At 39.0% G+C, this 26,352-nt stretch overlaps 1 pseudogene across 1 annotated transcript in view; it reads right to left on the bottom strand.

The window, feature by feature from the left end:
* LOC144004464 (solute carrier family 2, facilitated glucose transporter member 11 pseudogene) overlaps positions 1-26,352 on the bottom strand; it is a 236,426-nt pseudogene that overhangs the window by 74,632 nt on the left and 135,442 nt on the right. Inside the window, exon 3 of the transcript XR_013279384.1 lies at positions 10,911-10,977. The product of XR_013279384.1 is annotated as a solute carrier family 2, facilitated glucose transporter member 11 pseudogene, transcript variant X3 (transcript). The remainder of the gene's footprint in view (positions 1-10,910; positions 10,978-26,352) is intronic.

Raw genomic sequence — 26,352 nt, 5'->3', positions numbered from 1 at the left:
TCACAAATCTAATTAAAATTGTAAGTAATTTAGCTTTTTTCTAGATGGCCCTGGTGGATCTCCTTTGCTCTGCTGCCACCTGCTGGCCGTTTGTGTAATAACTACCATTTCTGCAACCGTTCTTTGCATTTGAGAGGCTGCATTAAAGCCTTCTGTATGCTCTAGCATAAAAAAAACAACAACAAAAAACGTATAAATACGTCTTTGGGACACATAAAACAAAAAAAAAGACGTATTTACACGTTATTGGGAGCAAATGAGTTAAAAGAGGGTCACCGATATGAAAAGAGGATAAAACGTTATAAGCCACCAGTGATTACTCAGAGTATAACGACCGCCTCCGCAGTTTGGTTATTCGCAGGTAATTTGGACAGCGTATATTGTAAACATGATCACATCTGACTCCCATTAAAAAGCACAATTTAAATAAGCGAGGGGGGCTGAGCGGGGAAACGGCGGTCGGCGGCGGCAACGGTCACAGGCTGTGTCAAAGTTTTGGACCCGACGTCAAACGTGCGGCTAACATCATGAAGTACTTTTCGGATGTTAATTAACACGCTCCAGCGCTTTGGTTTCGGCCTCAGCAAATATACAAATTAGAAAAACATTTCCTTTTGTGTTGAGGCAAGACCCGTCTGATGGTAACGGTGACGCAAATCAACCGTTACAGCCGAAAGAGTGGAGATCCGGCTTCACGTCAGAAAATTTGGAGAAAATTACGTTTGAAAATAGGTATTCATGTGGATGCTTATGAACTCCGATGGATGCAAAACCAATTCGCTCAAGAGAGATTTCATGAAGCCCCAGCAAGTATTTTTTGGAAATCTGTATTTTCACGTGTACATTCATGCATTCACTCAAATACATGTCGTCTACTCAGTCCCGCCCTCGGGAGAGACATGGAGTGTCAGTCTACAAGGCTGTCAGTGCCTGCTCAATGACAGCCTATAAGTTCCCGCTGGTTCCCTTTTGGAATAACAAGCAGTCTTATTAAGTAACCTCTGTTTCACCTAACCCCCCCCTTGGTGAGCCCCTCATCTCCATCCAAAACCAAACGTAAGCTCCATGTGAGCCAGGCTGGACCTGCTGTTGGTGAATCCACGTACCTGAACCCAGCCGCTACAAATGAGCATATTATCGAGCTTACGGGCATTACTTTTGGGAGGCCTTGACCCAAATCAAACGCCTGAATGGAGGAACTGGCTGGAGTGACATAGAGAAAGAAAGATGGCCAAATGTCGGATCGCTATTACTGTTGCAGATCGTGGATTTCACGGAAGTACCTGGGACTCTTTGAGGACTTGAAAAACAAAGAAATATTGAAAAATACTCTGTTATGACTGTGTTTTTGTGTTGGGTCATTGAGTCATATGTAACAGTTTTGGGGTTGGGGTTATTGTGTTATGATGTTGATGTTGTCAGTTGCTTACTCTATCCCTTGGAATGACAATGCATGATGTTGATGTATTCGGCATCCTTAGTTTGTCTAGTCTTATACAGTTACTATGTCCCTTATGATGATGATGATGATGAAGATGATGACATATTAGCCACTCTTCGTTTGTCTAGTCTTATGCAGTTACTATATCTTTTTATGATAATGTATTAGCCAGTTTTAGTTTGTCTAATCTTATGCAGTTACAATGTCCCTTATGATGATAATGTATGATGATGACACATTAGCCACTCGTAATTTTTCTAGTCATATGCAGTTACTATGTCTTTTTATCATGATGATGTATTAGGCACTCAGTTTGTCTAGTCATATGCAGTTGCTATGCCTTTTCATGATGGTAATGTATCAGCCCCTCTTAGTTTTTTAAGTCTTGTGCAGTTACTATGTTTATGGTGATGATGATGTTTTATTAGCCACTCTTAGTTTGTCGAGTCGTATGCAGTTACTATATCTTTTTATAATGTATTAGCCACGTTTAGTTTGTCTAGTCGTATGCAGTTACAATGTTCCTTATATTAATGTATGATGATTATATATTGGCTACTGTTAGTTTTTCTCTACATATGTAATTACTATCACTGTTACTGTCTTTTTATGATGATGATGATGATGATGATGTATTAGCCCCTCTTAGTTTGTCTAGTCATATGCAGTTGCTATGTCTTTTAATGATGATAATGTATTATCCCCTCTTAGTTTGTCTAGTCTTATGCAGTTACTATGTCTCTTATGATGATGATGATGATGATCCACTTAGTTTTTCTAGTCATATGCTGTCACTGTGTCTTTTTATGATGATGATGTATTAGTCACATAGTTTGTCTAGTCGTATGCAGTTACTATGTCTCTTTTATGATCATGTATTAGCTGCTCTTAGTTTGTCTGGTCAATCTTATTTAATCAAAAAGGCCTTTTATTCGGTCATATAGAATTGTGCATTGCCCTAGTCGGTGAATGACAATCAATAAATACATCGAGGTTTCTGTCAGCACGTCAAGGTTACTATTCCTACTCTTCTATGCAAGCTTACTTCTTTACAAGCCGTTTTTCCATGTGTTCAAGGTTGCTTCCATGCATCCAGGCCACACAAGTGTTTTTGTCAAGACCATCTGAATCTAGCCCTGCTCTCTGTTGTTACTTTTTATTTTCCTATATAAAGACTCTGTACCCTAACGACGACACTACCGTGTCTTGTCTGCATTAAAGTCCGAAACGTCGCACCTCCCGTGCCAGAGTCATCGTTGCGAGCCTTTGGGTTTGAATCTTTTTTGCCGAATGACTTTCTGGTTATGTGTTTTTGACAGTGACACAGCACCTTAATTGAACTTTTGTCACTTGGGGGACTTTGATAGATATATCGGTGCATGTCATCTGGATCCCAATTTATCAGCCTTTCCACTTTGCAGAGCAGCAACTACAAATGTATCCACTTGGTTGCGCTCCAGCTACAAATGAGTCTACACCGAGTCACACATAATCTAAAATGGCTAACAGTCTGAAATGTCTAACGATGGTCAGAAGGTCAGCCTCTTCCCCGCTTCTCAAATCCCCAATGACAGTTTACGGAGCGGCCATTTCCCTCGCGGTGACGTCACCGTGACTCACGCCTCTGATGACTCAGCATCCAATATGAAAGTCTCATTAATTTAGGCCACTTAAGGCCATTTTCCAGTTGGGCTTGTTTTCTAATGAGGCAGGGCAGGGGCAATTAGGTGATTAGTGTTTATGGCAGCGCCGTGCTTTTTTAGGCTTATAGCTGTGGACAGAATCGAGCTCACTGTCTAAACTGTGAAGGAGTCATTAGATAAATAGATGACAACCAAATGAAATAGACTCACCGAGTCCTCGCTTCACGTCTTATTCCTTCACTCGGCAGGTGTGGTCGCGATCGTCATTTTAATTCTACATAAATCGAATAAGGTGGCAGAAAAACTTGTCAAACATTGCCACACTCATGCTGTGGCACAGACATGAAGACATTTGAGTCGGGGGCCAAAAGTATGGAGGACCAAAACTGCCAAAATTCAAAATAAATGAATGACTAAATAAATAAATGTCTAAAAGTGAAAATAAAAATGAATATAAAAAATATATAATTCCAAAATTATATCTAAATGGAAATAAATCCATTTTTATTTTCACTTTTCATCATTTATTTATTTATTTAGACATTTAATTATTTAGTCATTTATCTATTTATTTAGTCACAATTTATTTAGTCATTTATTTGTTTATTTTGTTTTATAACGTGAAAATGCTTTTAAACCTATCTTTAAAAAAAATGCGATTTTACTTTATGATTAAGTAAGGTCTTTCAAAGTATTATTTTTAAATTGTTTTCAAAAATCTTGTTATTGCACTGTATGCTCTTTTAGTATTTTTTTTCTTTACTTTGCTTTTAAGATGGAGCCTATTACTTTTAATTACAGCATGTGAAGCACATAGTTATGTTCTGTATGAAATGAAATGCACTATAAATTAGTGATTCAATTTTATTAGTCGTTCTCATTTCTCATTAGTCGTTCTGCCAATAACGTTTTTTTTAATGTTCTAAGTGTCCCAAAGACGTATTTATACGTTTGTTTGTTTTTTAATGCTAGAGCATACAGAAGGCTTTGATGCAGCCTCTCAACTGCAAAGAACGGTTGCAGAAATGGTAGTTATTACACAAACGGCCAGCAGGTGGCAGCAGAGCAAAGGAGATCAACCAGGGCCATGTAGAAAAAAAGGTTTAAAAAATTACTTAGAATTTTAAATAAGATTTGTGATTACTGATGAAACTTAGCTCTCTTCTAATGCTAATTGCTGCAAAACGGAAACAGATAGAAAAAGAGGCTTTAATCTTTCTTTTGATAGGTTTCATGCTTTTATAACAATAGAACACAATATTCTGTGGGCCTTGCAAAATCAGTCAAAATCCAGTAAAACAGCCGGGAGCGAACGGGATTGCGAAATGTGAAAATGGCGGCGAGTGAATGAGTTAACAACCCCTTGGTGCCTGTTAACGTCTAAAAAAATGTGAAAAAATATCGTTTCTTGTTAAGTAAACCTTCAATTTGTTTGTATGTTCATCAAAAACAGTAAATGTCTCTTTTTTTTTACATTTGTTTAGTGAGATTTTTCCAATATAAAATATGTGCTAATAAAGGTTGGGAACGTACGTCAATCTCGCCTCAAGCATGAAATTGATGATATGTCACATGCAAACGCACTAAGCTCAGACATCGAATTGTAAATAAATGTGGGCAGATAGACATAAGGAACCATTTTTGAACTATTAAAATCAAAATAAAATCTCACACATTGCAAAAAAGGCACACGGATGCTGCCAAGGCGGCCGTGTTACTTTTCCCATATCGTGCAAAGCTTTCTCATACGTGCGCATAATTTCGGCCATCGTGCTGTTGACAATGAATTTTAAACGTGACGTCCGTGGCATGTACACACGCAGCGGTTTGACTACTAAGTATTTACTAAGGCGAAGGACTCGGTTTGTGTTGGCTTGGCGGATGGTGACACAGTCTTGCCCCTGATAGCCCTGGCAGTCATTTTGTACCGTCACAGAAAGAAAATTCAGGTAAGGGATTTACTAAACAAAATATTGTCTTAAAGAGACTGAGGGGAAAGAAAAAGAGAGTGAGAGAAACATTAGGGGGACCTCTCCCTATGTTTACCTTAGCAATTTTGTCCAATTTGTCTAAATTGCTTAGCTGACCTCTGAGAGAAAAAAAAAAAAAAAAAGCATATGCTTAATGTCAAAAAGCAGCAAAATATGACTGATCACCTTCATTTTGTCCATTTGGCTGCTTGGCGCGAGACTCTAAATTGTGTATTCTTTCCATGGCGCCAAACCGCCCGCCCTGCATTTAATTAATTTCCTCTTATTTATACGGCCTAACTTTACAGCACTTTTTTTTTTTTCTTTAGGCGACATAGACCTTTTCCTGTCTTTGGGGAAAAAAGCGAGACTGTTTTGGGGATTTGGTTAATCATCTTTTTACGGTCGCTTAAATTATCTCATTTGTCCGTCTCCATTTTTGTCAGTGCACAATTAAGAGTGAGGACGTGAGCTTTAGATATTCATTTGTCATGAGCGCATTGCTTCATGATGAAATGGCTGCCATCAAGGACCAATCGGGAAGTTAATGTTGGTGAACGTTTCTTGTGGGGGGGGGGGGGGGGGGGGGGGGCAAAAGGGCTTTCTATACCGCATTTGGGAGGGCAAAGATCTTTCCTTGTTGATTTGGCTTCCCATGGATCATTTCATAGTAGAGGTAGTGCAGCAAAAAAATGGTATGAGGGGAGAAAAAGCCGCCACTATATAGTCCAATTTGTAAAGGGGCCGTATTCATGATTCAAGCACAGAACAAGATGCAGATACAATCTTAATGTAATCCCCAAATTTGGAAAAACAATTACAACCCAAATAGCCAAGTCAAACAGACAAGTAGACCTAACTAAGAATTCAAACCCCCCCCAAAAAACAAATAAAATGTTCGGGCCTTTTTTACAAGCGGGTGGTATTTTAAAAAATACGTGTACATTTCAGTTTAAAGTTAGATTTTTAAATTTGTTGTATGGTCTTTAGCAACGCTAAAATGATAAAATAAAAATAATTTATCCAGTGGAATGTAAGTTTGAGAACTTTTACTGTACTTTTAAGTTTATAGGCCACTCCTAATGGCTAGCGGAGCTAAACAATACGAGTCATTCTTCGGTTAGCTTAGCAGTTAGCATGACTTCTTTATCTTTCCTCATAATCCCTTCGTGAGAACGATACCTGTCAGAAGTTTATCTTATTCGCTGCTATGACGATTGCGGCAATGATTACTGATCCGCAACGTGTTTCGCCACAGCAGTAGTCAGCCGGAGCTTGTTGCTAGCTAGCTAGCTGGCGCGGCATAAATAACACCTAGCTAACTTCAACATCGAACTACTCATTCGGAGGCGACGTGAGCGCGTCCAGCCTAGCGAAGGTTTTTGGGACCATCGTTGCGGTTCAATTATGGGAAAAAAAGTTTAAAATCTGTGATTCTCAGTTTTGTTATTCATTGTTTTAACGAGGCACAAAATGCTAATTTTGACTCGTGTTTTTTTTTGTTTACATTTTTGTATGTTACAAATTGTTACACAATTTTTACTACTGTATTTTCATTTCTAAACAAATACTCAAGGAATAAGAAGAAATTTACCACTCAAAGTTGAACTCTTTGACTGCCAAAAACTTGAATAACGATTAAGTAAAATCACGATGTATGATGCCATAAACGTGAAATGATGTCATCTACGTTTTTTTTGTTTTTGTTTTCTGTTTTTTTTCTTTTTTTCTTCAATGGACGGAGCAATGTCTCAGTGCAGCGCTGCCTGGGCCTGATGTTTGACACCACCGCTTTAAAGGTAACATTGCTGCTAGCATTAGCATGTCGAAAAACGTCAAGCAGATGGTTCCAAAGCTAAAAAAAAAAAAAAAAAAAAAAAAAAATCAAGAACTGCAGCAACTATATGGAAAAAGACGTTAAGCCTTGAACACGCGCTACTAATTTCTACACAGTTGACAATTTTACAGTAATTAGAGACTTAATTTGCACTATGTGTGTGCGTGTGTTCCACGCCTCATGCAGTGGAAACGAGCGCCGTCCAAGCTGTCTCCAGCCGTGTATTATTCCAGTGACCCAACCTAAAATAGCACCGTGACAGTTCATTTATACTCGAGCCTTGTTTGTGTGTGCGTGTGCCGCAGTGTGACACACACTCTTACGCATAAGGAGGAGGTGTTTCCCAGCCCTTTAAATACAAGCGACAGGATTCCCTGTTCTATTTTTGGCTACGCGCTGACTTGCGCTCGCTTGCTCTCTGACTGCCTGGTTGTGTTTCAACCCAACAAGTGCTTTTAAAGAAGCCTGTCATAATTTTCATATTGGAGCAAGGCTAGTTAAGAAATTCCCAGGATGAATTTCAGGTCAAAATTCCAATTTACTCTATAATAACGAAATGTCTCTTTCGTTACCATCTGAGAAACTCGGGGCGCTAATTTGTGGACCGCCAGGCTTCCCATTCTGTCGCCCTCTGTTGGTCATTGTTATTTTTATTTTTATTTTTTTTTACATTCTTGGCCAATGAATCAGATTCTGATAATAACATAATTTTGTGATATTTTTATATAAAATTAATTTTTGAATACATATACATTTTTTTTTAACATAAGCAGTTTGCATAATACCTGTATAAGAAATGACAAGAAGTACAGCGTATTCCAGTGTATTAGGGGGCCACGTTTTTTTGTTTTTTTGTTGTTTTTTTAGAAGGTGGAGCCAATATTCCAAGAAAAACACTCACAAAAAAAAACAAAAAAAAAACGTATAAATACGTCTTTGGGACACTTAAAACATTTAAAATATGACGTATTTAGTCGTTTTTGGGAGCTAATGAGTTAACAGCGCCTGTGTTTTTTGACACTCTCCCTTTTGACCTTGTCCTTGACCTTTTGACCATCTCCAAACATTTTTGTTTTTATTTTATTTTATTTGAAATGAATCAAATGCCACTTTTGAGCATATGTCGCGGGCCACTAAAAAAATGGATGACGGGCCACAAATGGTCCCCCGGGCCGTAGTTTGGACACCACTGCCATAAGGGATTAAGAGTATTACGCAAGTGACTCTCGTTCGCTGCGAGTCTCATCAAGTTAGCGCAGTTGAGGCAGTCGACTGGTGTGTTGAACGCGGGCTGAAGCGCATGCTTCCTGTCAGCGCGGATAGAGAGTGACACTTGGATTTTCGTGGGTTCATCTCGGGATAGCCTGCAGCCTCTGAGGTACTGCCAATGCGAGGAACAAAAATAATCACGGGCGAAAATATTTACAGCACAAATGCTCCAAATTTGCTGAATTTATTCATATTTGTCGTCGGCCCCGCGGCGCAGGTATTTGTGCAACATCTGATGCGAAAAGAGAATTTGTTTGTGTGTCTGGAAAAGGAATAGAGCACAGAGCTGCACTACACACAGGACGACTTGTGAAACTTTGTTCACGTTGGTGATTTTTTTTTTGACGGCAGTTCATTTACGGCTCCCGTAGCGTGATAAATAACAGCATCCAAATGGGGACAGTTTCATGACACGAGTCACGCTACATTTCCATCCGCGAGCCCGGTTTTGATTAGGGCTGTAAATCTCTTTTCAATATCCATCGCTCACAACGCGTAACGTGACACAAAGACAGATGGCCGTCGAGGTAAAACTTAAGTATTGTGCTGCATACAGGTATTCAAAAAAAAAAAATGCTCAACAGTGCCCTCTCTGGCACAGAGGTGCAACTAACCATCCATTCTGTATGTTTATATTGGAAGCTATTTGAGCACTTATTGGGTACTAGTGTGCTGAATTGTTCAATGTGCTAGTATGGTCTTTATCCTCACTAGTAAGCCATTTCAGTGCACTAGTAGAACCACGAGTCCTGGACGTGTTAAATCTACCCGTTTTACACATATATATATATTTCCCAGAATGCATTGCGTGGCGCAGTTAATGACGACATAAGGACGCTAATCCTTGTCATATCTATTTGTGTTACCAGTAATTGAATTTGTGTCGTATTTAACACGTTTGTTGGTCTATGATTAAAAAAAAGTAATAATAATAATAATAATAATAATAATAATAATAAAACAAACCGTAATGGTCAATGGGTTGTGGAATCAAAAACAGCACCTAACTATGGCCAGCAGATGGCAGCATTGTGTCTCTTTTCAATGGGCTGCTGGTGTATGGAATTACAATGAAATGTGACGGAATCTGATGAATGCTCGTAATCGGCGACATGGCACTTTTTTGTTTTTGTTTTTGTTTTTTCATAATGTGTGGCAGTAAAAGAGTTAATATGTACTGTCCCTGATATGAATAAAATAATAGTAGTAGTAGTAGTAGTCGTCCCGTACAGGCTTGATGCTATCCCCTCACAAACTGGCAAGATTAAGACTAACACCACCAAATCAGTCGGACATCATCATGTCAAGGATAAGCCAACCTTAATACCTCATAATACTGCAGTTTACTTATTACCTTACCGAAGACCGTTTTTCCGTTCCGTGAAAAGAACGCAACAGAGCTTCGGTCATTTCGGGGCCACTTTTGTGGTTTTCGAGGCCACATTACGCTGTGGCAGGGTGTGTAATATTCCCATGTCTTTCAATGAAATGTTCCATTGAGTGGGGGGACAGTGGGGAATAAATTCATACGCTATTTCGGCAAAATGTATGAAAAACTGCAGCAAGACGTTGGGGCTCACCGCAACCATATGTTCACACGTTTATTTGACACGCTCTATAGCGTTCATTAAAAGTTTCCCCCCCTTGTTACCAAAATGACTGTGAAACTTATTATTCACCTAATTATGGTTATGCCTCCATATTACCCTCTCCCTCATTACACTTAGAAAAACACATAAATCAGAAAAGTATACACCGTAAGCGGCGCAACAAAATGCACGGGGGGGGATAGCCCTTAACTATCCTTACACGTCTCCCATTTAAAATTTCGACTGACATTCCAGTTCCCCCAATCCTCAGCTCAGGTGTCGGAAAATAACAGCGAGGAACCCGCGCCGCATTATTCCCGCTTGAAAAGGTAAACAGAAGCGAGGAGCAGGTGGTTATTGTGGGGGATTTCGAGCGAGACTTCGATGTCATGTCTGGTGGCAATTAGGTGTAATACGGGATGTCAAAAGCCCGCAGCCGCTAGCCTCAGATATACGCTGCCTAATGTTAGCTTTGCAGATTCACTCTGGCATATGGCTTTGACTTGCACAGCCCAGGGCCAAATTAGTGAAAGCTATTACCTCCTTTCCCGCCGTGGCAAAGGCCACAGCAGGGAAGGAGAAGAAACAAATGGCAAATTTGAGAGAAAGCTGAGAATGACCTGAAAAAGAAAAATCCAACACTTCATGATATATAGATGAGTCCTGAAAGCGGGTCTTATTTCTTGGGATTGTTTTCGCTTCTCATACTTTTTTGGCTCCACTCGGTACTGTTTTGAACAAAAACATACTTCCCATTGTAGATCCGATGACTTCTTTAAGGCCTTATCTGAATTCCGGGCAAACGCGAGTGCAGTACGATCCCCCGACGAAGGGAGCGGGATTTGCTTACGTAGTAACGAGATCGCTGATCTCCTTCGGAAGGCGGACGACCGTCCGGATTGCTCGAATGCAACACAGATGGAGAAGGGCGGAATACACGGAAGAACGCTCTTGAGAAGTGACACTTTGTTGCCCTCTTTTTTTTTACTTTTTTTTTTTAATTATTATTATTATTTTACTTCCTTATGTTAATTGTTTTAAAACTTGTTGAATAATGTTTTAAGATGGCTGAAGTACTAGATGGCTTCTGTGCTTACTCTCTTGCTGATAAGAAATTGGACACCATCACTTTGAGGAAATCGATTTTTGACGAATACTCACTCAATTCCAAATGAGATGCAAAGCACGCTTGCTTCTTGCCGTTTTTTTCACACCCAGTTGAGGATCACTGTGAAATGGAAAAAAAAAAAAAAAAAGCTTAACTCATTTGCTCCCACTAACGTGTAAATACGTTTTTTTTCTAAATGTTCTAAGTGTCCCAAAGACGTATTTATACGTTTTGTTTTGTTTTTTAGTTTTTTTTTATGCTAGAGCATACAGAAGGCATTGATGCAGCCTCTCAACTGCAAAGAACGGTTGCAGAAATAGTAGTTAGTCTACCCAAGTGTCTCCACGTTCTGCTCAGCCATGCCAAGTCTATCCACGTCATGCCAAGTCTGTCCACGTTCAGTCCAGTCATCTACTTGGTTCCCGTCAATAAAGTTATTCTCATTCCTGCCTTGTTTCTCCGCCTTTGGGTCTATCCATACTCCACATGTATCATAACACTTTCATTTCAGGCAATAACATCAATGAAGAAAAGCTACTGTGTCAGGAAAGTGGCGCGAAAAATCAGGTTGCACTTGGTAACACACCAAGTATCTGGACCAGCCAGCCAAGACTCGAACCCATTGAAATTTGAACAGCCTCTTTGGTTAAATGGAGACAAATTGTATACTATAAAGTACTAAAAATGGAAACAAATTATTATTTTTTCCCCCCCTATAAAACTTAAGACAAATTGGGTTGGAGCAAAGCAGAGAAAAGTTTTACAGCTTTCTTTCTTCAATACATATATTGGGAGCGCCATGAAAGCGACACGGCATCGTAGAATAGAAAAGGTCTCCTATATGCCCACTTGCCATGTGTCGAATACAAGACCAGACAGAGGGTATTTCAAATAAATACAGGATGCCACAGAAATGTACACTTCCCTCTTGAGGGCCAGAGTTGGCTCTGCGCACCTTAAACACTATATTCATTATACCTTGGCGTCATAAAGTGATTACATTACAACTTGATGATTGGGATGAATTTGCTGCCAGGGACAACTTTCCGTTCTCAAACGGTCCCGCTTGCTATTTTATCACTCTCGCGCACCCAATTTCATCGTCTGTGTCGCCCCTATTCAAAAACACTTTGTCACTCTCTCCCACTGAAAGTGCCACAGCGCAGTGAGAATTATTATTCTGACATTGAAGGTAAAATAGCCATTTGATATTTTAATAATTACATTTAATCTGAGAGTTTAAAAAATTTTTTTTAATGCAGTTTTCAACCTGTATTGCAGGTGGGATAAAAATAAATACTAATAATAAAATAAAAGGCACATGCTGCACTCAGTTACAGTTACAAATCTTCAAATTTCCACAATGACTTTATGTGTATGAAAAAAAAAAAAAGATTCCAATATAATCTCCAAAGTACCCCAAAAGTGACACGAGAAGCAGATTTTAGAGCCAAACGCACAACAACAGAGGGCAGGGATGAGTTGAGATGGAAGAAAACTCAACGTGCCGAGAAAAAACCTCAGCTAAGTTACGTTGACGTACTGACAAAAGTGTAACTCAGAAATCCCAGCTAGGGCAAGGCACAATTCCGCTTGTATATAAGACAGAAAAAAAGGACTATATGACAAACTCAGAGTGACAAATACAGAACCAAAATAGGAGTGCAAATTACAGGAACGTAGCAATTGCATAGCAACTGACAACTTCATCATCACATAACATCGCAACTCCATAGTAACTGACCAGATGATCACATTATCATCATTACGAGCATAGTAACTGCATAAAACATGACCAAACTAAGAGCGACTAATACGGCACATTATCGTCAAAAGGGACATAGTAACTGCATAAACATAATACATCCAGAACACAATGACACCCTAACCTGCATATACATAACTCATCACAAGAGGCATAGTAACTGCATAAACATAACACATCCATAACATAATGACCCCTGCGTAAGCATAATAACTGCATAAGCATAATACACCAACATCATAACACAATGGCGCCATGAACCAACCCAAAGCACAATCATAACACGTTTTGAACGTAGTCTTCTGGACTGTTTTTTTTTTTTATTTTCGTGATGCTAGCTCGTATGGTAACAATGTAGGCAAAGAGGTAAATTTGATGATGGGAATGATCTGTTGTGTCATGGGAAAGGGTCTAGTTGTCTAATACACGATATTTACCATTTTGTTTGGTGGTGTGACGTGAGATTTTTTTTATTTGGGTGCATTTGCTTGTTAATGGTTGGGTAACGCTGCTCTACAGACTTGGTTTTTCTTTCAAAATTAACAAAAAAAAAAAAAAAAAATGCCAGCCAGCAGCACACAAAGACACAGCTGTTTGACTGTCATCAGTCGCTACTATAAAGGGCTTGTTGTTGTGCGGCTTCGGGGCCTGACGCTTGTTGTGACACCCGCCTTTGTTTTTCTGCTTGACCTGCACTGATTTCACGATAGAACGATGGCTTGGATAAAGAAAACGGGATTAAAAAAAAAAAAGAAGAAAAAAAAAGTCAATTTTGCTTGCTTGAAAGCAACTTGATTCCATGTAATCCGCGTAATTACTTAGCTCTTAAAGCTACATTAGGGGAATGTTGATGAACATATTTAGTCAAAAAAAAAACTTGTGATGGATCTGCTCCGTGTTGCCATGACGACCATTCATCTTGTCTCAAGCAGTGTGAATACATGGTGAGTGCAGCTGGGACTCAGCTGAATGACAGTGGCATCCAATAGTAAGGCGTATAAGGCCATCTTTGTTCGCCACAGGTGTCCGCCCATTAAACATGCACGGTCATGCTCACGCTCATATGTGAAAGTGCTGATAAATGATGGATTATACCTCCATTTTGGAGGTCCGAGATCAGATCCCAAAATCTGTTCAGTTACATTAGTCGGTAATAAAGAAAATAACATGAATTTGTGGAAAAAATGTTGCTTAGTTAGTCATTTCAAGGCCACATCTCCCCGCCGCCAACCACCAAATCAGTAGGGGGTTCTTGGGTGTAGGGGGAGGAAGCTAAAAATGTTTACCGAAAAAACATCTTTTGCGGTCTTCAGATCGAGAATCGTTTTCATTTTTTTTCCTCGAGCCACGTTCCAGACCTGCTGCCACCCGCGGCCTTGAATGGCTTCTTTCATAGTCCGAGTGGGCTGACCAAGTGACACTTTTCAGTCGAGTTTGATTCCGCTCCGATGCGTCCTTTAAGATTTGCGAGCACACCAACTAAGATGTGTGACTCTTGTTTTAAACAAACAAGTCGGCTCAATTTCCATCCAGTCACCCTTCCCGCCTCCTGACCTCGCGTCCGTTTGCCCATCGCATGTTGGGATCCCAATTAACTCTTTGGCTGCCAAAAACGTTTAATAACGTCGAGTAAAATCACGATGTATGCTGCCATAAACGTTAAGTGACGTCAACTTCTTTATTTTTTTGGGGGGGGGGAATATATCAGTGGTCAGTGCACCGTCCAAGTGCAGCGCAGCCGGGTCAATGAGTTTTGAAATCAAAAACACCCACTAACTATGGCCAGCAGGTGGCAGCGGTAGACGCTCGGGCCCTAACTAGAGCTGCGAATGACAATGAAACATGACGCAATCTGATTAAATAGAACGTTTTCAAGGCTGACGTGAATGATCAAAGCCTTTTTAACATTAAACCTAATTTGACGGAGCGTCACTAAACAAAAAATATTAGTATCAAAGTCACTGTTGTGGAGAAAATGTATCTTTTCTTTTCAATTTTCGCTCAATGTCACTCAAATGACCTATTTTGAAAAGGTGATTACTAAAGAACGGAATAAGGTAGAAACATACTTTTTTTTCCTAATGAAAGAATGGAATGCAATCTTTCATGTGGTACCCATGTTGTTTTTGTAGCAAAAAGAACACAATATTCTGTTTGCCTCGAAAAATGAGTTAAAGTGCTCAAAATCCGCTGGCATTGGGGGTTGTGTTTTTTGATAACGTGTGGCAGTAAAAGAGTTAACAGATCCCGGTTGGCAGCCAGGCCTGGAAAGGTTGCAGCATCTCTCTTGACGGACAGCTTTGGATTTCAAACGGATGGCAGTGTGGATCCTTTTGCTAGTGGAGACCACCGGGGGCCCTGGCTAAAAGCCCCGTCTGTTTACCGAAGGAGGTTGGTGTGTATGCGGGAGCGTGGGTGGTGCCGCCGCTACTCGAGATAGCGTTTGATTTCGGGTTTTTTTAGCAGAATGCTATTTTCATCAGAGATGGTGGCTACTTTTCCAGGCTGTGTAATTTTTTACAAATTTTGACACAAATTTGGTCGGCGGTTCTTAGTGGGAAGTCAAATACGTTAAGCGAGGGAGGCAAAAACAAGCAGACGAGTTGTTTTATGCTGATTTGTCATGGGAGGAGATGAGGATTGGGGGGGGGGGGGGGGTACTTCTAGGTGGCCTGTGGTTGGAAGAGAAGCCGTCAGTAGATTTGTTGTCCCAAACTTTTACTCCAGTTTGCCAAAGGTGGGAGCAAAATTATTGCAATTTTTCATCGGGAAACGCCAATAATTGTCAAAGTCCTTCTGCCAAATACAACCGCTGTTCCTTGAGATTCAAAGCTGGTATAAATGCGTCTTTAGGGAGTCCATAATTATACTAGGTGATGAAATGTCTAAAGGTTTGAACAAGCATTGCGAGCCCATTACATCAGGTATAATGGAACATATTCACTTACTGTAGGTTTTCATTCCCCAAATGTCACCTAATATATTTCCCCCTTTCATTTATTTGGTAGGAACCATATGCAAATGTATAAGCCGATTAATATTTGCCAATTGGGCCTTTATTATTTTGGTACGTCTACCTCGTCATTTTTTAGACCTGACTGATATATAAAGTGTCAATGGCTGGGTTGGGCCATGGCCTCACTGAATTGCTATGGTGCTGTATATGTCCCCTGTGATGATGATGATGATGATGATGATGATGAAGATGTCAGTTGTTATGCAGCTTCTATGTCTTGTGATGTTGAAGTTGTCAGTTGCTATGCAGTTGCTATGTCCCTTGTGATGATGTTGTCAGTTGCTATGCAGTTGCAATGTCTCTTGTGATGTTGAAGTTGTCAGTGACTATGCAGTTGCTAAGTCCCTTTTGATGATGTTAGTTGCTACGGCCGTTGCGATACTTAGTCAGTTGCTATGCAGTCGCTATGACCCTTTGATGATGTAGTCACTCGCTATGCAGTTGCTATGTCCTTTGTGATGGTGTAGTTGTCACTCGCTATGCAGTTTCTATGTCCCTTGTGATGAAGATGTCAGTTGCTATGCAGTTGCTATGTCCCTTTTGATTATGTAGTTAGTTGCTATGTCCCTTGTGAAGATGTAGTCACTCTATGCAGTTACTATGTCCTTTGTGATGGTGTAGTTGTCACCCGCTATAAAAATGCTATGTCCCTTGTGATGAAGATGTCAGTTGCTATGTCCCTTTTGATGATGTAATCAGTTGCTATGCAGTTATGTCCTTTGTGACGATGTAGTTGTCACTCGCTATAAAATTGCTGTCCCTTGTGAACTAGGTGTCACTCGCTGTGCAGTTGCTATGTCCCTTGTGATGACGTTGTCGGTTGCTACGTAGTTGCTATGTCCCTTGTGATGATGTAGTTGTCACTAACGATGCAGTTATGTTCCTTGTGATGTTGAAGCTGTCAGTTGCTATGCAGGCGCTACGCTCCTGCATTTTAGGTTTTGTATTAAAGATTAATTAAGAAAAAAAACTCAACGTGAACTTTAAAGTGAGTAATTGGCACTATGGACTTTTGAGGCTGGATTTGAATGTAGCGCGTCACATTCAAGTGTCCATGGCAAAGTACGTCCGCGTGCCATACATCTAATCTTTCACTCCTCTTCGCTTGATGTCCGGCACAGAGGTCAGGATCAGAGAGAGATGAAAGCAGCTTTTAAAATGAGCACCTCGCTGCTGGAGTGCTGACTTTTCACCTTTGACCCTCAACCACACGACCCAGCCCTCCAACAGTTTCACTATTGGCAGCAGAGACTGCCGGTGGGTCATTAGAAGCATCATGAGGGACGTGGGAGGGGGAGGGGGGTCCTTCCTGGTCTGATGCCTGCGTCAGACTGACCTGATTCTTTAAAAATCTGCGACATAACAGGGCAGTCTATATAAGCGGGGGGGGGGAACACTGAACAAGCAAGTAGTGAATGATTCCAGTGCAGAGCCTAAATATCACCATCCATTATGGCAAAAGTGTGTCCGTTTGTTTACAGACGTAAGCAGGACCAAGTGGCGCCGAACCGAAGCCGTGCGCATGGCTAACGTCTCCGCGGTGTAAAAGATGGCCCACTGTAAACAGTTGGAGACAACGCGCGACCTATAAATGTGTGCGTACAATGCTAATGAACCGCGGAGCACTTTGCACGTCAAACGCAAGCAAACGCAGAGGAAAGCGCGGCGTCGATGGACTGCCACCAGATGCTCAACCAAAGGGCAGATTTAGAGGAACAATAAATAATTATAATAATAAGTAGAGCTAAAACAGCACTTTTACAATCATTTGAATTAGCATCTGTGCTAACGTGACTGAGATGTGTTTGTTTTTGATACATGTTCTCGGGTTAACTATCATTGTGGGGACCGACTTGTCCTTGTGGGGACATTTTGGTGGGCCACACAAGTTTAGACCTCTTTTTGAGGGTCAAGACTTGGTTTTAGAGTTTAGGTTTGTAATGGATTATGGTTAAAATTAAGGTAAGGCAGGTCCTCTCTTTAAAAAAAAAAAAAAAAAAAAAAGTGTAGAAATTATTATTATTATTATTATTATTATTATTTACATATATTTACATAAAATGTTCTTTACACGAATTAATGATTAAAAAAAAAGAATAATTAAATATCCAAAAATGTCAGTCCAAATGTGTAAGTTGTCAAAAAAAAGAGATAGAATAGAATGTCCAAAAAGGAAGAGCAAAGGCAGAAAATTATCATTAAATGGCCATGACATTGCCCCAAAATTTCATTGAAGATTGAATAAAAAAAAAAGCAAGAAAGGAAAACTTTAAAAACTGTCAAAAAAAAGAAGAAATCTTCAAAATTACCATAAAATGTATACAATTGCCAAAAAAGCAAAAATAAATAAATAAATAAAAAAGGCAGAAAATAAATCATTCAAAAGTAACCATAAAATGTCCCCCCCCAAAAAAAGAAGAAATCCCCCAAATTACCATAAAATGTCCACAAATTTGACAAAAATGTAAACAAATTGATAAAAAAAAAATGTCCAAAAATAACCATAAAATGTCCAAAAATAAGGAACAAGAGAGAGAGAAAAATGGCCATAAGGTCCATAAAATTGGCAAAAACTTAAGAAGTTTAACAGGAAGGCCTGCGATTGGCTAGCAAACAGTTCTGGGTGTACCCCCGCCTACTGCCCAGAGCCAGCTGAGATAGGCTCCAGCACCCCCTGCGACCCTTGTGAGGAATAAGCGGTCAAGAAAATGGATGGATGGATGGATGGATGGATGGATGGATGGATGGATGGCTCTTTTGACAGTAAAAATGTGTTGACCCCTGCGCTAGGCATTATAATAGGATGTCCCCACTAAGATAGTAAGACAAACGTGCGCATGTGTATGAGAGTGTTGGCTACGTCGCAGCACTTTTGCAGGACACATTGAATTTTTGTCATGTTTATTTGAAACGCTCTCTAAGCAACTTCATCTTGAAAACTGACTTGTTTTGCATTAACACAAACGTTGCATGTAATGGAAGGACACATTTTTCACCATTTTATCCTCAACATCTGTTATTTGGTCAAATAACCCCCCCCCCATCTAAATGTAACTTCTCGGGGCCCGAGTGTGAGTGACACAGGACCACCAGCGTACATCTGCGCCATGTCGCTCGGACCGCGGAGGCGTGTCGTCAAGCGCGACCTGAATGTAATCACGTCCCCATCTCATGTAATGGACTTTACATTAAGCTAGCCCGCACTGCATGCTAATTGGCCACAGGAGGCCGAGAGCCGCATGCGTGTGTATGACATCATGGTAAAAAAAAAATCAAAAAAAAAATCACAGATTAAACTCCTTAATGAGCATAAAGAGCAAAGTGGAAGTAAAGCGTGCACGCGCGCATGCGAGATTGTCACAAGGAAACGCTTGTTCGCGTAATTGCTACTATCGCCACACGCGCGCAAACATTCACTTGCTATAGTGAATTCATGACAAATAGAATCCCTTAATGTTCAGTTGTTTCCCTCCATCCTCTCGGATCACTTATCGTATCTCGTCAAATAGTGGTTATTAAAAAACAACCCCCAATGCCAGCGGATTTCGAGCATTTTTACTCATTTTTCGAAGCAAACAGAATATTGTGTTCTTTTTGCTACGTAAACAATATGGGTACCACATGAAAGATCGCATCCATTCTTTCAATTAGGAAAAAAAAAGTATGTTTCTACCTTATTCCGTTCTTTATTAACTCATTAGCTCCCAAAAACGTATAAATACGTCATATTTTAAATGTTATGTGTCCCAAAGACGTATTTATACGTTTTTTGTTTTTTTTGTTTGTTTTTTTATATCAGAGCATAGAGAAGGCTTTGATGCAGTCTCTCTACTGCAGAAAATGGTTGAGTGGCAGCAGAGTATAAGAGATCAACCAGGCCATGTTAAAACAAGCTGATTTCCCCACAGTTCTAAGCAGAATTGTGAAAAACAATGAAACTTAGCTATGTTCTATTGCTAATTGCTGCACAGCAGAAACAGATAGGAATATACTTTTTTTTTTCCCTGAAAAGAAGAGACTCTAATCTCTCTTTTGGTATGTTCCATATTTTTATAGCAATAGACATTAATATTTCGCGGGCCTTGAAAAATTAGTCAAAATCCAGGAAAACACTTAAGTGAAAATGTTTGGGAGTGAATGAGTTAATCACCATTTGAAAATAGGTCATTTGAGTGACATTGAGCAAAAATCGAAAAGAAACGATACATTTTCTCCACAACAGTGACTTTAATACTAATATTTTTTTGTTTCGTGACTCTCCGTCAAATTAGGTTTAATGTTACAAAGGCTTTGATCATTCACGTCAGCCTTGAAAACGTTCTATTTCATCAGATTGCGTCATGTTTCGTTGTAATTCGCAGCTCTAGTTAGGGCCCGAGCGGCTACCGCTGCCATCTGCTGGCCACAGTTAGTGGGTGTTTTTGATTTCACATCTTATTGACCCGGCTGCGCTGCACTTGGACATTGCACTAACCACTGATATATTCACAAAAAAAATAAATAAATAAATAAATAAATAATAATAATAATAATGAACAAAAAAAGTAGTTGACGTCACTTAACGTTTATGGCAGCATACATCGTGATTTTACTCAACGTTATTAAATGTTTTTTTTATTTTATTTATGAATTTATTTATTTATTTAATTTAATTATTATTATTTATTGCATTGCCCGTTTTCATTCTGTTTTTATGGCCCACACTTGCTTGCCCCCCCCCAATAAGGAGCATTTGCATAAAAATAAGCTACAATTCCGACCTGCTGAATCGTATATTTCATTATAGTTCAACCTCTTGAATTCAAGTTTGAAGTCTGCACTTCAATTCCATTGTAGTTTGAATCCAATGTGGTGGCATGCGGAGACCAAATAATGAAAATTGTGTCACTGTCCAAATATTTTTGGGCCTAACCGTATAACTGTATTGCACTATTCATAATTCAAATGTACCTGCGTATTTATGTTTACAATTGTATGTTCTATGAATACCTGTGTGCAAGCAAAGTGGTTGGTGGAGGAGATCTGGCAGCCATCCGACTCAGGACATTTGACCTTGGAGAGTTTTTTTTTTTTTTTAACTCTTTCTATCCACAAGTTTTTTTTTTTTTTCAGACCCTCTCTCCTTTTCCCCTAGCAGAGGCTAAATGGCTCAAAAAGGGTGGAAAGCAAAATATTTTCTTTAGTCTCCTGGACGCCAGGTCGCATAAAAGGTTCCAAAGCCGTTTGCATCAAACCTCGACCGTCAAAACCACAAATGCTGTTTTTCAAGCCGTAAAACTCCCCCCCGCCAAAAAGAGAGGGGGGGGGGTTGAAGAAAAAGATTTCCATTCAGTCGATTCTTATAAATTTAAATGAACTTTAAAAAAAAAAAAGGTTTACTCCCCAAAGAAAAACATTGAGTCGAGCATGATGTGTGTCTGTGCAGGACAAATAATGACGGATTGCTTGATTATTGTGATTGATTTAGCGCTGCAATCAAGAGTTAAGCAAAACATACGATTCAGTCAACACTATGTAACAATTATACCTTGCATTTAAAAAAATGGAAGGTGCGTCATTTTCAATAGGAATAAGAATTCATCGGGATTAAACTAATCTAATTCGGGAGGGCGCAACATTTAGCAAAATGGTCATTCGCCGCAGACGCTAAGTTCCGTTGAAAGAACGAGGAGACCAAGACCGGAGTACCCGGAGAAAACCCACGCAGGCACGGGGAGAACATGCAAACTCCACCCAGGAAGGCCGGAGCCTGGACTCGAACCCGAGTCCTCAGAACTGGAACGCTGACCTACCTTTTTCTATTAAAAATATATCATATAGAACTAACTTTTTTTTTTTTTTTACGTACATGCCTCGCTTGGGAGAACAACAACATGGCACACTTACGCCTCCTGTTTGTCGTGTAAAGTCAGTTCAATTCAACACGAGGTAATCAGTCCCATGAAAAAAAAAAAAAAACAATGAAAATGCAACAATTTCATGAATTCATAAATCCCTGTATTAGCGGTGCACGATATTGGAAAAACATGCGATATGCGATATACTTGCTGAACATAGCGATATCGATATCATTGCGATATTTAACATGTACCTAAAAGTAATTACGTTTTTATTATCCAATGAAAGAAAAACATTTTTCATGTGGCAAAATAAGCAACCTTAATGCAATCTTAGTTAATTAATTGTAATTATGTCTTGATCATTTTCAACTATTGAATGGCGATGCACATTTTAGTTAGCATCCGACTGATCAAATTCAGTTAAAAAGCATAAAATTCCATATAAAACTTGCAAGGGCCAATATCGCGATATCGATATTTTTTTGATATATTGTGCAGCCCTACCCTGTATTTAAAATTTTTTTTTTTTTTTTTACATGTAGATATTGTGAGCTTTGCACACTTCTTGTAGTAGACATCTATTATGTAATAGCCATATTTGTCCTGTAAATGTTTTCATTGCTTCTAAGAGAGTAGTTACTAAATTCTCTCACTTCATCTGATTTGATTCATTGAACATATAAACAAGCAAAACAGCAGAAAAAAACGGGAATCAAAAAAGAAAATAAAATCCCAATAAAAAAATAAAAATAAAATAAAAAATCAATCAATCCAAATCATATACACATACTCACATATATAATTTTCATACTCTGGTCTGACATATGTAATTTTTTTTAACTTTACTTTTAAACTTTTTTTTTTTAAACTCCAGAAGTGGAGTTTGGATTAGTTGTTGGATTAGTTGAATGATACAGGAGAAGAAAATCTTTGTGGCTATGCTCAAAAGGTCAAATAATGTGCACTTTTGGTTTAAAAAAAATGATAATAATCAAACGCATTTACGTATAGTAATAATGAGACGACATTTGCAAGAATCCATTGCCGCACAATAAAACACGACTGTGAGCTATAGGTGTTATTTTGACCTCTTTAGCGGAATTTGGGACCTTGCGCAACTTGATGGTTGACTGCAAACAGACGTGCTGAATTTATGAACTGTCTTCAAAATGCATGCAAACGTTGCACGACGAAGACAAACGATTTCAATTCGATTTCTGCAATTCCACCTCGCACTCAAGCCTCAGAATGCAACAATCGCGTTATAAGATTTGCGTCCAGACTTTTTCATTTGAGGGCCACATACGGAAAATCGGAAGGACGCAAGGGCCACATAATGTTATGAAGAGAAATTGTGTTTAGTCCGAAAAATTGAACAAATAATTTATTTGTGCTTTTGCATATTTAGAAAAATGCTACAGTATATAAACCAATTTATTTGTAATATGGCAGTAAGGTTATTATAGTTTTGGAATTTTTCATTTTAGTTTTTATTTAGTTTTAATTATTTTTCAGGGTGGTTCTGTTAGTTTTTAAAAATTAGTTTTAGTTCTTCAATAAATGCTTAATTTTAGTTTAATTAGTTTCAGTATTAGTTTTTTTTTTTTTTTAATGTGTATTACTCGTGCGCAACATTTAAAAAAACACAATGGGCGCGACGTCATTATTACGGTTTATATTAACTCTTTGACCACCGAAAATGTTTCCTATCACCATGTATGCCGCCATAAACGTTAAATTAAATCAACTATGTTTTTTTTGTTTTTTTGTTTTTTTTTAAATCAGTGAGCAGTTCACCATCTAAGTGCAGCGCGCTGCCTGGTCAATGAGTTGTGGAATCAAAAACACGGACTACCTATGACGTCACTATTCCGGTATATATCAAAATAAATCTACTAAAAAAAAAAAAATCACATTTAAAACCATCCAAAAACGCTCATGCATTAAATTAATTACCAAAGACTAAAATGAAGGACATTTCAGTTAGTTTTCTTTTTTTTTTTTAAAAAAAAGGATCTTCATTTTTGTTTTATTTCGTTAACGAAATTGTTTTTTTTTTATTTTAGTTTTTTTCGTTAGCTTTAGTTAACTAAAATAACCTTTAATAGCACCTGTGTTTTTGGACAACTTCACTTCTTACTTGGACCATCTCCAAACATTTTTGTTTTTATTTTAGTTGACCCGAGTCAAATGCCATTTTTAGCATGTCGCGGGCCACTAAAAAAAATGGACGGCGGGCCGCAAATGGCCCCCCGGGCCGTAGTTTGGACACCACTGCGTTATACGTTTTTTCTAATATTTCAGGAAATCAAGTTGATGAATGTCCCGTGCAAACGAAATGTATGACACCCAAATACGCACGTGCTTATATTGCATGTAGCGCTGTTGACATGTTTACAGAACGACCACACGCAAGCCGAGGGCGAGTGCCCAGACTGCAAAAATATCCCGTGCATCAACACAAACACGCATGCACGCATGCAGATGTATGCGGTAGCCACAGAAATGTACTTGGCAACATGCTATATTTTGCATTAAGTGCCCCTCCCACCCATCCAGTTCAGGTTTGTCAATAGAAGCCATTTCAGTAAATATTCCTTGACGTCGGTTTGCCTGCGATAGTTTTGCGTTTAACGATATTTTGGATTTCTGACAGCTGCTCCTGGAAAACGTCCGCTCGCTTCAAATGAAATAATTCATACAATATAAACACGTCCATAAAGCTGCACTGTCCTATATATAATGTACAGCAGAGGAAGGAATTCCATGGGAGAAATTACAGTCAAATTTTGTAAAAGGAAATGGGAAATAAATCCAGCAAAAAAATAACAGCAATGGATAAAAATGAAACTTGAGGAATTTTAATGCAATGACAAGTGTAATGAAAATCAATACCTGATGTGATGTTGCTTATATTCACAGTAAAATAAGTAAAAATTACTGGGTGTCAAGCATTTGTTTTTTTTTATTGTACTTCAATAGTTCATATTTTATATGTAAAATTTGAAATGTAAAATGTACACTAAAATAGTTTTTATACTGTTGTTAACAAAGTGGGAAAAATGTAATTGTTAGTTATTGATAAAGTAATTTCATGATAATTCATAAAATTGTGTTAAAATTAAAAAGATGTACTATACTATAAAAAAATGAGTGTGACATTGATTTTTGTTGGTCCTTTTTTCTGCCACTAGATGGCATAATTGCCTTTGTAAGACGGTGACGGCTCAGTGAATTTTATCTAATTTTCAACATGAAGTAACATGAATTTCTGCACATTTTCACAATTGTAAAATACAACTTGATCCCAGTCTCCACAAATATAGGCTTTATTATTCAATTTATTCATGCTAAATTTTGACGTCTGCTGCGTTGCGACTGGAATTCGCCCAGCACAGACTTTCTACAGACTCATTTTGACAGCACTCGTAAAAATATTATTTTTTGATGATAAAAACAATTTCAAATCTCCACAACCACACGCCAGTGATGAAAGCGGTTTTACGTCGAAGAACACGTCAGGTTCTTGCTTCCACTTTGACCTCTGACAGTTTAATGACGGTCAAGCTGCGACCCCTCGCTGTCGTCGCCCGACCCCGGACATAAAAAGACCCGATGAAGGATGGGGGATGCGGGGGGGGGGGACCTGGCCGAGGCGGTCGGGTGTTATGCTGACGTGTTGACACTGATGTCCTGTCGGGCTGGCAGCTGCAGTCGTATTACGCCCACCTGTGTCATATCCAGGAGGAATGACAAAGTGTGCGGGACTGGAAATGACAGGGAGCCCCTTGGAATGGGTTACACATCCGTCAGTTTTACAGTAAACTAAGTGACAAATACAGCAAGGAAATTATTAGTTTTTAATTGTCAATAAACCAATTAAAATCTTGTTTGTATAAGTCATTAACCATGTTAATTAAAAAACAATTAGGAGAATAATTTTCAGCCCTAATTTCACTAGTAAGCTAAGTGTTAGCAAAATTTCAATTTCTTCTTCTACTCCTCTTTATGCGCTCTGGCAGCATGCTGCCCCTCAATGGTGATTATCAGCACTGCGACTGACAATATGTGTGATGTGGTGGTCATTTCAAGTAAACTAATGCGAGCACACATTGATCGCTTCACAAGCAAATTCGGTTCCCTTTATCTGACGATTAGCAAAAATTGCATCATTTGACGTCTTTTTCCGTCAATGGCAGTGAATGAGTTAAAGATAGAAGGCCAAAACATCCCGAATGAAAATTAAAGTGCATTAATAAACTATCCATTAGAGGCCGCTAGAAGTGCACAAATTGAAATCAAGCTGACTTTTTTTTTTTTTAACAGATGTGTTCCTTTGAAATATTGTGAACATGACGGCGACGATATTGTGGCAGTTTTAATAATCACGATATTGCCCTTATCGTGACATCCCTATTGGCTGCTAAAGAGGAAGGATCTGAGGTACACATATGGGACTAAAAAACAAAAAACAAATAAATAACAGATGTAGTGACGAATGATGTACCAACGGGCAAATTGGCGAAGAAACATTTAAAAAACAAAAAACATTGCTCATCTGTAAATGACAAGTGGCTTGCACGGATGTCAACAATGATTGGGGAATTCATCAAGCGCATGCGGTTGCGCATTTCAGTTTTATTGCAAGCAGACACAATTTGCATGCGTGCATATGAACGTAAAATCACTTGGAAAAAAAAAAAAAAAAAAGTCAATGACAAATTTGCGTGCTACTCAAGCTGGTCCGAGTGTGTGGACTCAGCTGGAGGCGACTACACGGCCTTTCGCTTACCTGCTTCCTGCTGTAACTATAGCTCGAACCACCACCACCACGATCCCCCACCCCCTCCCTCCATTACCATAAAGCAACACAG

The sequence above is a fragment of the Festucalex cinctus genome, chromosome 17 (assembly GCF_051991245.1).
Source record: "Festucalex cinctus isolate MCC-2025b chromosome 17, RoL_Fcin_1.0, whole genome shotgun sequence".
In the NCBI taxonomy this organism is placed as follows: Eukaryota; Metazoa; Chordata; class Actinopteri; order Syngnathiformes; family Syngnathidae; genus Festucalex; species Festucalex cinctus.
Note: the sequence above shows the minus strand (reverse complement) of the source record. Positions and strands in the feature narration are given on the sequence as shown.